Raw genomic sequence first — 17514 nt, 5'->3', positions numbered from 1 at the left:
TGATGTCTTCCAAAAGTAAAAACATGTTAACTTTATGATGCAAATATAAAGTAGACATATTGTATATGTGAATCAATATATACTTTATTTGGAATGTCTATTTTCCTTAAAAGCAGAGAGTCTCAAAGTTAGAAAAATGCTAAATTTTCAAAATTTTCATGAAATTTTTATTTTTTTTACCAAGAAAGGATGCAAGTATTGATGAAAATATATGTTAAAGTAGAATATGTCACGAAAAAATAATCTCGGAATCAAATTTATAAGTAAAAGCATCCCAGAGTTATTAATGCTTAAAGTGACAGTGGTCAGATTTGCAAAAAATGCTCCCGTCCTTAGGGTCATAATGGGCTCCGTCCCCAAGGGGTTAGAAAACATAGAAAGTTTGCTTTAATCCATGCCATGTTTTTTCACTAACCCAATTAGCCCTCATGATTAGGAAGAGCCTTGTGGGACCTCAAAAATACATATATAGGATGAAAAACCACCCTTGTGCTATCATATCTATTTGCTGCTGAAGAAAGGACCTAGGGGTGGTCCTGTAACGCGTCCAGACATGAATTATTATAGACTATTTGCTGCTAATATAATCAACACATTTGTTACCACCTTCTTAATATTTATTTATTTTTTTCAAATAATTGAATTGCCGATCTCCCGCCAGCGCTGCACGAAGACGCTACTTACAGCTGTCCCATCCTCTATCTCCTGCTGCCCATCACACTTGAGCGGCGCAGTCCGCTATCTAACAGTTGCCAATCGGGCATTCCGTGTTCATAACCAGGTAAGCGGTGCAGTCCGCAGTATACCTCATCTAATGAAGTATTCCGCACTCACTGGGCACTAAGTCTCGCACGCAAGAGACAACAGAGGGCCGAAACTGGCAGAAAGACTTCATTGTGATCCTGGCAGTGGGGAAGTGAGGTATGGCACGCCAGCCACCACAAATCCATCAGCGAGCGGTTAAGATCTAATCTAACTACTTATACGGGCACAACTGCAATATAATCTGAAGAAGTTTGCTACGAGCATTAACTGACTATACCAAGACTGAGCACTTACAGGGTTGCCGTCATTTGGATGTATATCAGTAAAGAATGCTGAACACTGTTACTGGTATAAGGAACTGAGAATAACGTACTTTTGAACTGTATGATGGCAACTATAAGTCCCAGCATACCTTGTAACTACAATTAGGGATTTACCATTTCTAAGCTATATATTAGACTTTTTTTTTTAATCAACTGGTGGCAGAAAGTTAAACAGATTTGTAAATTACTTCTATTAAAAAATCTTAATCCTTCCAATACTTATTAGCTGCTGAATACTACAGAGGAAATTATTTTCTTTTTGGAACACAGAGCTCTCTGCTGACATCATGAGCACAGTGCTCTCTGCTGACATCTCTGTCAATTTTAAGAACTGTCCAGAGTAGGAGAAAATCCCCATAGCAAACATATGCTGCTCTGGACAGTGGTGAAATATATCTTACTAAATGTATACACCTAAATATATATACAGTGACCCCCCGACCTACGATGGCCCCGACATATGATGAAATCGACATACGATGGCCTCTCAGAGGCCATCGCATGTTGATGTCAGCATCGACATACGATGCTTTTTTATGTCGGGGCCATCGCATTAAGTGCTATCCGGCAGCGCCAAATGCTTAAGCTGCTGCCTGATAGCAGCTTAATGTTCCCCGTGCGGTGCGGTATTACTTACCCCTCCACGATGTTCCGGGGTGCCCTCCGTGTCCAGCGCTAGTCTTCCAGTGTCTTCTCGGCCCTCTCCGATGACGTCAATACGCTGCTGCGCACGTCATCCAATAGGAATGGCGTACGCAGCGGCGTAATGATGTCGCTATGCAGGCCCAGTAAGGCCTTGCGGAAGACAGCAGAGGACTGGAGAAGACAGCAGAGGACCGGAGAAGACAGCAGAGGACCGGAGAAGACAGCGGAGGCCCGGGGACACCATCTCGAGCGGCGGGGACAGGTGAGTACAGCTTCCTATACTTTACATTGCACGAATCCCTCAACATACGATGGATTCGACAAATGATGGCTCGTTTGGAACGAATTACCATCGTATGTTGAGGGACCACTGTGTATATATATATATATATATATATATATATATATATATATACACATATACATACTAAATGCTGAAGTTCTAACTTTGAATAAAGAAATGAAGATTGCAACTTATCGGTGAGTGTTGCTTTGCTTTTTGCTACAGTTTCCTTAAACTAATATAGTTTGCAGACTATAGATTAATGCGTTTGGGGTACAAAAGCTTTTAAGTAACAATAAAACTTACACAGCTAACAGTCCATCTCTACATACAAAACCTAATTGTACAGCTTTAATTTGAGATTTTGTAGTATTGTAGTAGAGAATATGCAAAAGGAATTCAAGTAGCATTACGAACAGGTGACCATTCAGTAATTATAGACTTATTCATGGAGAAACCATACTCAGGCTGTGTGCACAGAAATCTTAATCACCTGGGGGGAAGGTTTCTCAAAAGGCATATGAGCAACTACACCACTCTCCCCCCTGGTATGTATTAACATATCATAGCGTACTTTATATGCTTTTTCATTTCTTTCCTCCAATTGTTTATACAGAGTTAGAGTGCCATCTAGTGTATCTACAATGCCAATGAAATAGCTGTAAGGCTTTCCATAAAAACTAAGCAGAGAAATTTATATTTTCTTTTTCAAATAGGTTTCTTTAGAGCAAACATAAAAAAAATATATTTTTAAGACAGACTTACTGGAAATTGAGATTCTTACTAAGGCTAGGTATAACTAGAGCATTTTAAAGCTCAGCATTGAACAGTGTAAGCAATCTCCCCCCCTACGGGAAATAAAAAAAATATATACAGTACAGACCAAGAGTTTGGACACACCTTCTCATTCAGAGTTGTCTTTATTTTCATGACTATGAAAATTGTAGATTCACACTGAAGGCATCAAAACTATGAATTAACACATATGGAATTATATACATAACAAAAAAGTGTGAAAATATGTCATATTCTAGGTTCTAGCCACCTTTTGCTTTGATTACTGCTTTGCACACTCTTGGCATTCTCTTGATGAGCTTCAAGAGGTAGTCACCTGTCTTCCAACAGTCTCCCAGAGATACTTAGCACTTGTTGGCCCTTTTTGCCTTCACTCTGCGGTGCAGCTCACCTCAAACCATCTCGATTGGGTTCAGGTCCGGTGACTGTGGAAGCCAGGTCATCTGGCGCAGCACCTCATCACTCTCCTTCTTGGTCAAATAGCCCTTACACAGCCTGGAGGTGTGTTTGGGGTCATTATCCTGTTGAAAAATAAATGATGGTCCAACTAAACGCAAACTGGATGGAATAGCATGCCGCTGCAAGATGCTGTGGTAGCCATGCTGGTTCAGTATGCCTTCAATTTTGAATAAATCCCCAACAGTGTCACCAGCAAAGCACCCCCACACCATCACACCTCCTCCTCCACACCAGCACACCTGTGAAGTGAAAACCATTTCAGGTGACTACCTCTTGAATCTCAACAAGGGAATGCCAAGAGTGTGCAAAGCAGTAATCAAAGCAAAAGGTGGCTACTTTGAAAAACCTAGAATATGACATATTTTCAGTAGTTTCACACCTTTTTTATGTCTATTATCCCACATGTGTTAATTCATAGTTTTAATGCCTTCAGTGTGAATCTACAATTTTCATAGTCATGAAAATAAAGAAAACTCTGAATGAGAAGATGTGTCCAAACTTTTGATCTGTACTGTATACATATATATAGATATATATATATATATATATATATATATATATATATATATATATATATAAACCAATAAAGAGCAGCACATCCAATATAAGAAATCCCTGCTTGAAATGGCGGTGTTTTTTATTTTTTTTGAGTGAAATCAAATGTTGTGTCACCCTGCATGCACACTAGGAGTACAAACACGGGAACCCAGACACAGCATTCCTCCTTAATGGACTCCGCTGGGTGCGTCTAATTGGATCCATAGGACCCATTAGTGCGCTACTCCAAATTACCGGATTTGGTAATTCACCTGCCGGACTATTGGAATATACTCCAGTCGGAACCATTTTAGTGGTGGAAGTGTCTAAATGGGTTTCCCAACATCCAAGTACCACTCATCCAAGGGTCTAGACACCAAATCAATAAGTAATAGATAGAACAAGTAACCGCTATCACTGTATTGGTTAGAAGAAAATAAAACATTATGAACTCAATTAGAATATAAAAATAAAAAATGACAATTGCGGTTCATAGTTGGGAATTCTGTTTCCAAATCTTGCGGACTCCAAGACCGGAATGTATCATCTTGAATAACTGAAAAAAAGAGAAAATAAATATGAGTAAATTATATAATATTTAATCACTTGTTACTCAAATACTGCACTAGGAAATGAGCATACTCATTGGCCACATGTCTTATGTTAGTAATTTTGGTAACACAATAAATTCGACGTTAAGTCCATTTGGTTTTAGGGAGTTGAAGTCATATATCCACCTCAACTCCCTCTTTTGCAACATAGAGACCCTGTCTCCTCCCCTCTTGAGTGGGGGGATATGGTCAACTATCATACATTTTAACTCCTTCTCTTGATGTCCAGCTTCTAAGAAGTGTTTTGATACTGGTAAGTCAGTCCTGTTTTTCCGTATAGAATGTCTGTGCTGGTTCAATCTCGTTTTAACCCCTTCAGGACGGAGCCCATTTTGGCCTTAAGGACCGGAGCGTTTTTTGCACATCTGACCACTGTCACTTTAAACATTAATAACTCTGGAATGCTTTTAGTTATCATTCTGATTCCGAGATTGTTTTTTCGTGACATATTCTACTTTAACATAGTGGTAAATTTTTGTCGATACTTGCATCCTTTCTTGGTGAAAAATCCGTAAATTTGATGAAAAATTTGAAAATTTTGCATTTTTCTAACTTTGAAGCTCTCTGCTTGTAAGGAAAATGGATATTACGAATACATTTTTTTTTGGTTCACATATACAATATGTCTACTTTATGTTTGCATCATAAAATTGACGTGTTTTTACTTTTGGAAGACACCAGAGGGCTTCAACGGTCAGCAGCAATTTTCCGATTTTTCACAAAATTTTCAAACTCAGTATTTTTCAGGGACCAGTTCAGGTTTGAAGTGGATTTGAAGGGTCTTCATATTAGAAATACCCCATAAATGACCCCATTATAAAAACTACACCCCCCAAAGTATTCAAAATGACATTCAGTCAGCGTTTCAACCCTTTAGGTGTTTCACACGAATAGCAGCAAAGTGAAGGAGAAAATTCACAATCTTCATTTTTTACACTCACATGTTCTTGTAGACCCAATTTTTGAATTTTTACAAGGGGTAAAAGGACAAAATTTTTACTTGTATTTGTAGCCCAATTTCTCTCGAGTAAGCACATATCTCATATGTCTATGTAAAGTGTTCGGCGAGCGCAGTAGAGGGCTCAGAAGGGAAGGAGCGACAAGGGGATTTTGGAGAGTACGTTTTTCTGAAATGGTTTTTGGGGGGCATGTTACCTTTAGGAAGCCCTTATGGTGCCAGAACAGCAAAAAAAAAAACACATGGCATACCATTTTGGAAACTAGACCCCTCGGGGAATGTAACATGGGATAAAGTGAACCTTAATACCCCACAGGTGTTTCACGACTTTTGCAAATGTAAAAAAAAAAAAAAAATTTTACCTAAAATGCTTGTTTTCCCAAAAAATTTTTATTTTTAAAAAGGGTAATAGCAGAAAATACCCCTAAAAATTTGAAGCCCAATTTCTCCCGATTCAGAAAACACCCCATATGGGGGTGAAAAGTGCTCTGCTGGCGCACTACAGGTCTCGGAAGAGAAGGAGTCACATTTGGCTTTTTGAACGCAAATTTTTCTCTGGGGGCATGCCGCATTTAGGAAGCCCCTATGGTGCCAGGATAGCAAAAAAAAAAAACACATGGCATACCATTTTGGAAACTAGACCCCTCGGGGAACGTAACAAGGGGTTAAGTGAACCTTTATACCCCACAGGTGTTTCACGACTTTTGCATATGTAAAAAAAAAAAAATTTTTTTAACCTAAAATGCTTGTTTTCCCAAAAATGTTACATTTTTAAAAAGGGTAAAAGCAGAAAATACCCCCCAAAATTTGTAACACAATTTCTCCCGAGTACGGCGATACCCCATATGTGACCCTAAACTGTTGCCTTGAAATACGACAGGGCTCCAAAGTCAGAGCGCCATGCGCATTTGAGGCCTAAATTAGGGATTGCATAGGGGTGGACATAGGGGTATTCTACGCCAGTAATTCCCAAACAGGGTGCCTCCAGCTGTTGCAAAACTCCCAGCATGCCTGGACAGTCAACGGCTGTCCGACAATACTGGGAGTTGTTTTGCAACAGCTGGAGGCTCCGTTCTGGAAACAGTGGCGTACCTGACGTTTTTCATTTTTATTGGGGAGGGGAGGGGGGCTGTGTAGGGGTATGTGTATATGTAGTGTTTTTTACTTTTTATTTTATTTTTTGTGTTAGTGTAGTGTAGTGTTTTTAGGGTACAGTCGCACGGGCGGGGGTTCACAGTAGTTTCTCGCTGGCAATTTGAGCTGCAGCAGAAAGTTTGCGGCAGCTCAAATTTGCAGCCAGATACTTACTGTAATCCTCCGCCCATGTGAGTGTACCCTGTACATTCACATTGGGGGGGGGGACAGACATCCAGCTGTTGCATAACTACAACTCCCAGCATGCCCGTTGGCTGTCGGTGACTGCTGAGACTTGCAGTTTTGTAACAACTGTAGGCACACTGGTTATGTATCACTGAGTTTGTGACCTAACTCAGTGTTTCACAACCAGTGTGCCTCCAGCTGTTGCAAAACTACAACTCCCAGCATGTACGGTGCATGGTGTATGGTGACTGCTGAGAGTTGTAGTTTGCAACAGCTGGAGGCACACCGGTCGTGAAACACTGAGTTAGGTAAAAAAAAACTCTGAGTTTCACAACCAGTGTGCCTTCAGCTGTTGCAAAACTACAACTCTCAGCAGTCACCGACAGCCAACGGGCATGCTGGGAGTTGTAGTTATGCAACCACCAGATGCACCACTACAACTCCCAGCATGCACTTTAGCTGATTGTGCAAGCTGGGAGTTGTAGTTACACAACAGCTGAAGGTACACTTTTCCATAGAAAGAATGTGCCTCCAGCTGTTGCAAAACTACAAGTCCCAGCATGCCCATAAGGGCATGCTGGGAGTTGTGGTGGTCTGCCTCCTGCTGTTGCATAACTACAGCTCCCAGCATGCCCTTTTTGCATGCTGGGAGCTGTTGCTAAGCAACAGCAGGAGGCTGTCACTCACCTCCAACAATCCAGACGCTGCAGGTCAGTCCCTCGTCGTCCCTCGCCGCCGCAGCTGCTCCTGGGGCCCGATCCCAACAGGGGCGCCGGGGATCGGGGTCCCCAGCACCCGGGGTGCACGTCCCGCACCCGCTCACGTCCTCCAGAAGAGGGGCGGAGCGGGTGCGGGAGTGACACCCGCAGCAGGCGCCCTGATTGGTCGGCCGGTAATCCGGCCGACGAATCAGGGCGATCGTGAGGTGGCACCAGTGCCACCTCACCCCTGCAGGCTCTGGCTGTTCGGGGCCGTCAGAGACGGCCCCGAACAGCCAGTAATTCCGGGTCACCGGGTCACTGGAGACCCGATTGACCCGGAATCGCCGCAGATCGCTGGACTGAATTGTCCAGCGATCTCCGGCGATCGCCGACATGGGGGGACATAATGACCCCCCTGGGCGATATGCCGGGATGCCTGCTGAACGATTTCAGCAGGCATCCGGCTCCGGTCCCCAACCGGCTAGCGGTGGGGGCCGGAATTCCCACGGGCGTATGGATACGCCCTCGGTCCTTAAGGACTCGGGATGCAGGGCGTATCCATATGCCCTATGTCCTGAAGAGGTTAAAGTCAAATTTTGTTTCCCCTATGTAGATCAGATTGCATGGGCACCATAGAATGTACACCACATGGTCGCTGTCACAGGTAAGGTAATACTTAATCGGGGCTGTTTTTCCCGTTCGGGGGTGTGTGAAGCTACTCCCCTTTTGCACATATTTGCAGTTCACACATCTCCGATAGGGGAAACAGACCCTACTTTGTACAGATAGATATTTTTGTGTAGAAATCCTTTGTCTAGATACATCAGCTTTAACGAATATATCTTTTAGGTTTTTACCTCTGCGGTATGACATCAGAGGCATTTCTTTAAATTCTGGGATCCCTGGAAAATTATCCCTAATTAAATGCCAGTGTTTCTTGACCTTCTGTGATATTTTACCCGAAAAGTAAGTAGTGATGAATGGAATCCTAGATGTTTGATCCTTTTTATATCTAGGAGTTCTAATCCCCCTATGTTCCTCCAACAGACGCTGTTTTTGTCTGTTGACAAGAGGGCGGGGATAATCCCTCTGTATAAATTGTAAAGACATTTTTTCTATTGCCCTATCCAATTTGTCATCACTGTCAACAATTCTGCTGGCCCTTAAGAATTGGCTATAAGGTAGAGCCTCGACCATAGGTCTCGGATGACATGACTCAAATCTTAGTAATGTATTGCAGTCTGTGGGTTTTGAAAATAAATCTGTGGACAGTTTATTATTGATAATGTGTACCTCTGTATCCAGAAATTGTATTTTTTCTGTTGAAAAAGTTAAAGTGAATTGGAGGTCTGCATCAATACTATTTAGGTAGGTATGGAACTCCAAGAGTTCTTCTCCAGTCCCTTTCCAAATCAGAAAGATATCATCTATGTAGCGCCACCACCCCAGGATCTTCCTGGAGTGGTGGGCTACATAGACATATTGCTCTTCAAAATCTCTCATCACTATGTTCGCGTACGTGGGCGCCATGTTGCTGCCCATGGCAGTCCCACGCAACTGGACATAGTATTGTTCATCAAAATAGAAGTAGTTGTTCTGCAGAACAAACAACAGCAACTCTAAAACAAAATCAATTTGTTCCTTATCAAATTGTGCTGTAGTCAATACTTTTCTTACTGCTTCAATGCCCCTATTGTGCTGTATAGAAGTATAAAGACTGACAATGTCAAAGCTTGCAATTAAAGCATTATTGGGGATGGTAATTTGTGAGATCTTGGACAAAAAATCTCTTGTGTCCCTTAGGTATGACCTCGCTTCCAGTGCATATTGTCTAAGGATGTTATCCCAAAAAATGGACACATTATTGGAAAGTGACCCCCTGCCGGAGACTATAGGCCTGCCAGGTGGATCTCGCAGGCTTTTGTGTATCTTCGGCAGGAGGTACAAAAGGGGTGTCACCGGGTACCCAACTGTAAGGAACTCACTTAATTTCTTATCAATCAATCCTTGTTGTAAAGCATTCTCAACAATATTTTTCAATACTCTAGACATGTCATTTTTGGGATCTCTAGCAAGGACCCTGTAGACCTCTGGATCTTGCAGTTGCCTATAGGCCTCCTTTAAATATGTACTACGGTCCATGACCACAACCCCACCACCCTTATCAGCTGGTTTGATGATGAGGTTGTGGTCATGGACTAGTTCTTGTATGGCAAGCAGTTCACTATGAGTAAGATTAGGATGTTTGAGTATCAGTTGCTGCTGCTTAATCAACATGAACTCCCTCTTAACACATTCCATAAATGTAGTAATTGCATGTGATTCTGTCATGGGTTGAAAATTGCTAGGTATATGCAAATCCAATTTTTTAAGCTCAAAATCAGTATTCACTGTGTTCACAGAAGGTACATGCATCTAATTTTTATGCTGAAAAAACCACACTTTAAGTTTTATTCTCCGAACAAACTGAATGAAATCTAGTTCTAATTGGAACCAGTCATTGAATTTGTTCGGACAGAAATTTAGTCCCTTTGACAGTAATGACAATTGTTCATTAGATAAAGTACATGAAGAAATATTTACCACAGTAGAAATGTCCATATTCACTATTTCTTCTTCTGTGCACCTGTGGCTTGTCCCTGATTCCAGGTATTCCGCTGTATCTTTTTTGCGGGCACGAAAGTGCCTCCGACCGCCCCTCCGCCGTCTACTTGGGATGACTGTGTCTCTAAAAAAGGTTGTTGTTTGTTGGACTGTTCTTTCATATTGTTTCTTGGTTGTCTTGGCAGATGGGTTCCTCCATCCACGTCCGAGCCAATATTGCCCCTTTTCATGGATTTCCTCGCAGACATGGCCACATTATCCCAGGCATACACTCTGCCATTAACATAGTCCTGATCATCTCTAAACCACTTCCTTCGCTTAGTTTCCTCAATAGCTTCTCGTTGTTTTATCAGAAAATTTTGTTGTTTCTCCATCAATTTGTTCAATTCCTCTGTTTCAAAGGAATCTTTCAGAGTAATTTCCAACTCAACAATATTGGTTTGACAGGATAATAAATCACGTTGAAGAAATTCCAAATTTAATAGTATCATGTCCAATGCATATTTATTCGAGATTGCCTCGTATTTACCTCTGTATTCTGGATCATTAATATGGGAGTTTGCCCGAGGTTGTATACGGCACACCTCTCGGTATCCTGCGGGTGCGATAATATTCAGACATTGAAGTAATATGTAGTTGGAGTCCCAATGCTTTCTTGGTTTCGGCCTCATAAATCCTTTTTAAGTCCAGATTAGATGGATTGCGCAAAAATGTTGCATCATTAGTCGAATTGCCAATGATTCTGTCCACGTCCAGTGCAGTATAAGAGAAAGTATCCATGGAATGAGTAATAGAAGAAGACAAACCAATTTGGTTGTCATGGGAAATATCCATAGTCCGTGAGGGGTGCACACTTGTTCACCACAAGTATAAACCAATAAAGAGCAGCACATCCAATATAAGAAATCCCTGCTTGAAATGGCGGTGTGAGATCGCTGAAACGTTGTCTCTCCTACATGGAATAAAGAACATTTGATTTCACTGAAGTTGGTGTGCTGCCTTCTATCAATTATATATATATATATATATATATATATATATGAGTTAATAAGTGAACTAACCCAGACTATTAAAATATAATGTAAATTAAATTTCACGGTTGATGGCATAGACATAAAAAAAATACCAAAGTACCAAAAAATTTATAAAAAGTGATCAATAAGTCCCATCAAAATGAAAATGGTACTGATAAAAACTACAGATCACAGCACCAAAAATTTGCCCTCATGTAGCCCAGTATGCGGAAAATAAGGAGTCAGAAGAGGATAAATAAAATCTATTTACATTCGGTATCCTTGTAACTGTATGGACCTACAGAATAAATGTAAAGTGTAATTTTTACCCAAATTTTACAAAATAGCAAGTTTCTTTTTTTCAATTTCACTGCACAATTTTTTTTTGTTTTGCCATAGATGGTTGGGTGGTTGGTTTTGCCAAGATGGGGCCGGTTGGGGGTGTTGGGCGCTTGTTCCGGCTGATGGAATCCCCCTCAATCTCCAGCCCGGCACCCATGTAATCTGCTGCATGGAGTGATCTCCGCTCCTTGTTGGATTATGAGCGACCACAGTCGTCACGCCCCTTCCCATAGACATTAATACAGGATGCACGTTATGGCATTAGGACAAGTATATATGTCCATAGTTCTCGTGGGTGCTGCCCAGTGCACCCACAAGATCGCAGCAGGGACTCGGCTGTAACACACAGTCGGGACCCTGCCACACTGCCAGGACCGAAGCAAACTTTGGTTCCAGCAGTTTAACCCTTACAGCCGCGGTCAGAAGTGACCGCGGGCTGTAAGTGTTTTGACAGAGGGAGCTCCCTCTGTCTTCCCTGCAGCACCCTGCAGCGCGATTGCAGGCTGCTGTGTGTGATCCCCGGCGGGCAGGGGCTTGCCGCACTGCCGGGACTGAAGTGAACTTCGGTCCCGGCAGTTTAACCCTTAAAGCCGTGGTCGGAAGCGACCACGAGCTGTAAGGAGTCTCTCTCCTGTAGCAACCCGCAACGATCACGGGGTGCTGCTAGTTACCTGGGCAGAGGCACGTCCTGATATGCTGCCTGCCAGTGTAAAACTAGCAGGCAGCATATAACTGCAATGCTTTGGAATACTACGTATTCCAATGCATAAAAAAAGAGTAAAAAGAGTAAAAAATTATATTAAATAAATAAAAGTGTAAAAACAATAAGTGTAAAAAATATTTAAAAAAATGTAAAAAAGTGTAAAAAATGTAATAAAAAAACATTTATTAAATAAATATAATGAAAAATAAAAATGCATAATGTGTAGGATCAGACGCCTGCCAGCAGTCACAATAATGAGCTCCCTGCTGCGGCTGGGTAGCTTTGTGTGTCCACTCATAGCGGCGGATTTCCCGCCGGCAGTCATGAGCGGTTGCACTGAGCTACCCAGCCGCAGCAGTGATCTCGTCCTTGTGACTGCCTGGGGGCATCCGTGGTGTGAAATATGCTGCGGATGCGCCTCGTTAGAGGCAGCATCACGTCAAAAAGAGTGATGCTGACGTATACTGTAGCAGCTCCTTTCATTTCTGAATGAGACTGCCACAGTATTCATTGGCATCCCTTTTTTGACACCTGTACTGCAGAAATGCAGTATGAATGGGGACTATCACCCAAACCCCCACTTCCCCTCCAACAAAATAAACCAGTTTTTTAAAGATTTTTATTTATTTTTATTTTTTATGCCCAGTGATGGATATATTGTCCATGAGTGGGTGCCTATTCCCACAACATGACGGATATAATCAAGAACTTTAACTGTCACAGACAGCCAATCGTCACTGCTAACCGACCAAGGACCAATCAGAGCGGTCCATGGTCCAGCCAATACATTTGTATGGGGTGCGGTATCGTTCTGACAGCTCTGATCCTTTGCAGGCATGGGGTGGGGTCTACAATTCATATAATGATGCCCTGAAAGCCAAAGGGGGCTCCTCTCCTTCTTGGTCCTACCAGGCGGTCAGGCAACCAGATGTGGCCTAAGTAGGGGTTCTGCCCAGCTCGGGACGAATAGTGTGATAAAATATGGGGCACATTTTCTCCATTTCAGAAGCGACTTACCAAAATGATGTCCCACAAATAAAGAATTTTGGGGGGGGGAATAAGCTAATTGCTATTTTTTTCCACTGACTTTGAAATAATTCTAGCCACACAATAAGGGCTCAACGTACTCACTTTTGCCCTAGGTAAATACTTTAGGGGGCGTAATTTTGAAAATGGGGTCACTTCTGGGGGTGCAGTATTGTTCTGACAGATAGAATGATTTGCAAGATGAAGTGCGGCCTATAAATTGTATAAAGATATTCTGAAAGCCAAATGGTGCTTCTCTCCTTTTGGATCCCACCATGTGGCCATGCAACCAAATATGGCCTAAGCAGGGGTATTACCGAACATGGGACAAACAGTGTAATCAAATATGGGGTGCATTTTCTACTTTTCAGATGCAATGTACAAAAAAATATGTCCCACAAATGATGCATTTGTGGAAAAAAAAAATTTAAATTTGTAACCATTCCAGCCACACAGAAAGGACTCAAAGTAATCACTTTTGGTCTGGGTAAATACTTTAGGGGAGTAGTTTCCAAAATGGAGTCACTTGCAGGCATAAAGTGTGGCCTATAATCCATTCGGCCTGAAATGATGCCTTGAAAGCCAAATGGTGCTCCTCTCCTTCTGGGTCCTACCACGCGGCCAAGGAACCCAATATGGCCTAAGTGGGGGTATTTCCAAACACAGGTCAAGAAGCTCAATAACATGTAGGGTGAATTTCTTTCAATATCAGAAACAATGCACAAAAAATGTGTCCCACAAATCATGCATTTGTGAAAAAAAGCTAATTTCAAATTTTTAACACTGACTTTGTAATAATTCCTGCCAAAAAACTATGGTGTTAAAATACTCACTGTACCCCTAGCAAATACCTTGGGGGGTCTGCAAACCTTGCATAGCACATAAAAAAAAGGTGTACTTTTCAAATTTTCAACATTTTCAAAATTTCAAGTTAAATTGTTAGGCTTCTAATTCATTTAAAATGTTAATTAAAAACAAAAGAAATGCTTTCAAAATAAAGTAGACATCTGAAAGTATAGGTTTCATAAACTATTTGTTCAGTAAGTATAAATATATGCAACCTATTAGTGTTAAAATAGCAAAAAATCTTAACTTTTTTTTAAATTTCATGATTTTTTGCATTGTAAAAAATAACTACAAATGATATCGGCTTACTTTTACTATGTACATGAAGGTCAACTTGTGACAAAAAACTACCGTATTTATCGGGGTATACCACGCACCGGCCTATAACACGCACCATCATTTTACCAAGGATATTTGGGTAAAAAAAGTTTTTTACCCAAATATCCATGGTAAAATGAGGGTTCGTGTGTGCGCGTGTATACCCCGATACACCCCCAGGAAAGGCAGGGGGAGAGAGGCCGTCGCTGCCCGCTTCTCTCACCCTGCCTTTCCTGGGGTCTAGAGCCCTGCTGCCGGCCCTTCTCTCCCCCTGGCTATCGGCACCGCTGCCCGTTTTGTCCCCCTGACTATCGGTGCCGGCGCCCCATTGCCGGCGCCGATAGCCAGGGGGGAGAGAAGCGGCGCCGACAGCCAGGGGGAGAGAAGGGGCAGCGGCACCCATTGCCGTCGCCGCTGCCCCGTTGCCTCCCCCCATCCCCGGTGGCATAATTACCTGTTGCCGGGGTCGGGTCCGCGCTGCTGCAGGCCTCCGACATGCGTCCCCTGCGTCGTTGCTATGCGCTGCACGGCGCGGCGCATGACGTCAGTGCACCACACCGTGCATAGCAACGACACAGGGGACGCACGCCGGAGGCCTGCAGCAGTGCGGACCCGACCCCAGCAACAGGTAATTATGCCACCGGGGATGGGGAGAGGCAACGGGGCAGCGGCGCCGGCAATGGATGCTGCTGCCCCTTCTCTCCCCCTGGCTGTCGGCACCGCTTCTCTCCGATAGCCAGGGGAAGAGAAGGGCCGGCAGCAGGGCTCTAGACCCCAGGAAAGGCAGGGGTAGAGAAGCGGGCAGCGACGGCCTCTCTCCCCCTGCCTTTCCTGGGGGTGTATCGGCGTATAACACGCACATAGACTTTAGGCTAAAAATTTTAGCCTAAAAAGTGCGTGTTATACGACGATAAATACGGTAAGTCAGAATTATCGTGATTGGCAAAATGTTACCAGAGTTATTCTCTAATAAAGTCAGACATCCCCGATTTGAAAAAACAGGCCTGGTCTTTCAGGGGCGTACAGGTTTACTTGTGTTGGTCCTTAACCCCTTAAAGGGTAGTTCCCACCAAGTCCTATATAATCTAATATGTACCTACCTAGTAGTAATCTAGCCCTAACCCCCTACCTGGCTTCTAAATGTTTTAATCGCTTTAATAGAGCAGATTTAGTGCTTCTAAATCTGCTCTATAAAGCAGGGCAGGAAGCAGCGCTTCCCAACAGGCGCGACGTCACTGACTCCGTGCTGGGCGCTTGCTTCCGCCCTCACATCGTCTATGCATGAGCCGCGCTCTGCATTCTTGTGACATTGCTAGTGGGCACAGAGACCCCGCTAGCGGTGATGCTAGCGCTTGCGCTCGCGGGAGGCATTCTTGTGACACTATGACACTAGACAATAGGGTGCCTCCAGCTGTTTCCCACCTACAACTCCCAGCATGCAATGATTGCTATTAGCTGTCAGGCCATGCTGAGAATTGTAGTTGTGAAACAGCTGGAGGCACCCTATTGTCTAGTGTCATAGTGTCACAAGAATGCCTCCCGCGAGCGCAAGCGCTAGCATCACCGCTAGCGGGGTCTCTGTGCCCACTAGCAATGTCACAAGAATGCAGAGCGCGGCTCTGTTCCCCGTCCCTGTACGGGAATAGATTTAAAAGCCTCGCGCGCGGCTAACGTAGTACTGCGCAGGTGCAGCGCTACGCAAATAGCGTAGGGCTAACATAGGCAGCGCTAGGAGCATGCACAGTACTACGTTAGCTGCGCGCAAGGCTTTTAAATCTGTTCCCGTACCCTGAGAGCTGACAGGGACGGGGAACAGAGCCGCGCTCGGCATTCTTGTGACACCGCTAGTGAGCACAGGGACCCCGCTAGCGGTGATGGTAGTGATCGCTCTCATAGTAACGGGGTCGGGCGGGGCCGTGCGCGAGGCCAGTGGAGCTGGCCAATGCGCGCAGCCCAAGCTATCAGCGTGCTCGCTCTCGCCTGTTTGATTGACAGGCGGGAGCAAGCACCGCAGTGCTTGAATTTTGACTCATTGCCAGGCTTAAGTGAGTCGAAATTCAGTAGTGACGTCACTGCCGAATGCATTCGGCCACTAGGAGGGCGAACTTGTTTAAAATCACTTTTTTTTTAATTAAAGTATATTAGAGATATGTTGTAGTACTTAAGTGCTACAACATATCAATTTTTTTACTTTTTATTTACCGGGGTTTTTTCCATTTTTGCATGTTCGTTTTTTGCTCCTTGCCTTAAAAAAATCATAACTCTTTCAATTTTGCACCTAAAAATCCATATGATGGCTTATTCTTTGCACCACCAATTCTACTTTGTAATGACGTCAGTGATTTTGGCCAAAAATCTACAGTGAAACGGAAAAAAAAATCATTGTGAGACAAAATTGAAAAAAAAATGCAGTTTTGTAACTTTTGGGGGCTTCCGTTTCTACGTAGTAAATTTTTCGGTAAAAATTACACCTGATATTTATTCTGTAGGTCCATACGATTAAAATGATGTCCTACTTATATAGGTTTGATTTTGTCGTACTTCTGGAAAAAATCATAACTTCATGCAGGAAAATTAATACGTTTAAAATTGTCATCTTCTGACCCCTATAACTTTTTTATTTTTCCGCGTATGGGGGCGTCATTTTTTTGCGCCGTGATCTGAAGTTTTTAACGGTACCATTTTTTGCATTTATAGGACTTATTTATCGCTTTTTATAAATTTTTTCATGATATAAAAAGTGACCAAAAATGCACTATTTTGGACTTTGGAATTTTTTTGCGCATACGCCATTGACCATGCGGTTTAATTAACAATATATTCTTATAATTCGGACATTTCCGCACGCGGCGATACCATATATGTTTATTTTTATTTACACAGTGTTTTTTTTTTTTTTTTTTATGGGAAAAGGGGGGTGATTCAAACTTTTAATAGGGAAGGGGTTAAATGATATTTATTCACTTTTTTTGCAGTGTTATAGCTCCCATAGGGACCTATAACACTGCACACACTGATCTTTCACATTGATCACTGGTTTCTCATAAGAAACCAGTGATCGATGATTCTGCCACTTGACTGCTCATGCCTGGATCTCAGGCACTGAGCAGTCAGCAGTCATTCGGCGATCGGACAGCGAGGAGGCAGGTAGGGACCCTCCTGCTGTCCTGTAAGCTGTTCGGGATGCCGCGATTTCGCCGCGGCTATCCCGAACAGCCCACTGAGCTAACCGGCTGTCACGAAGCCGGCTGGCAGGTAGTGGATC

General features: G+C 43.1%; 1 long non-coding RNA gene across 2 annotated transcripts in view; it reads right to left on the bottom strand.

Annotated features, from left to right (window-relative positions):
* Nucleotides 1-3909: 3909 nt before the first annotated feature.
* LOC130274050 (uncharacterized) overlaps nt 3910-17514 on the bottom strand; it is a 38077-nt gene continuing 24472 nt past the window's right edge. For both annotated transcript variants that reach the window (XR_008844220.1, XR_008844221.1), the window contains 2 exons: nt 9981-10953; nt 3910-4363 (listed from right to left, as the gene is read on the bottom strand). This is a non-coding gene — a long non-coding RNA (uncharacterized LOC130274050). The remainder of the gene's footprint in view (nt 4364-9980; nt 10954-17514) is intronic.

The sequence above is a fragment of the Hyla sarda genome, chromosome 1, assembly GCF_029499605.1.
Source record: "Hyla sarda isolate aHylSar1 chromosome 1, aHylSar1.hap1, whole genome shotgun sequence".
Classification (NCBI taxonomy): domain Eukaryota; kingdom Metazoa; phylum Chordata; class Amphibia; order Anura; family Hylidae; genus Hyla; species Hyla sarda.
Note: the sequence above shows the minus strand (reverse complement) of the source record. Positions and strands in the feature narration are given on the sequence as shown.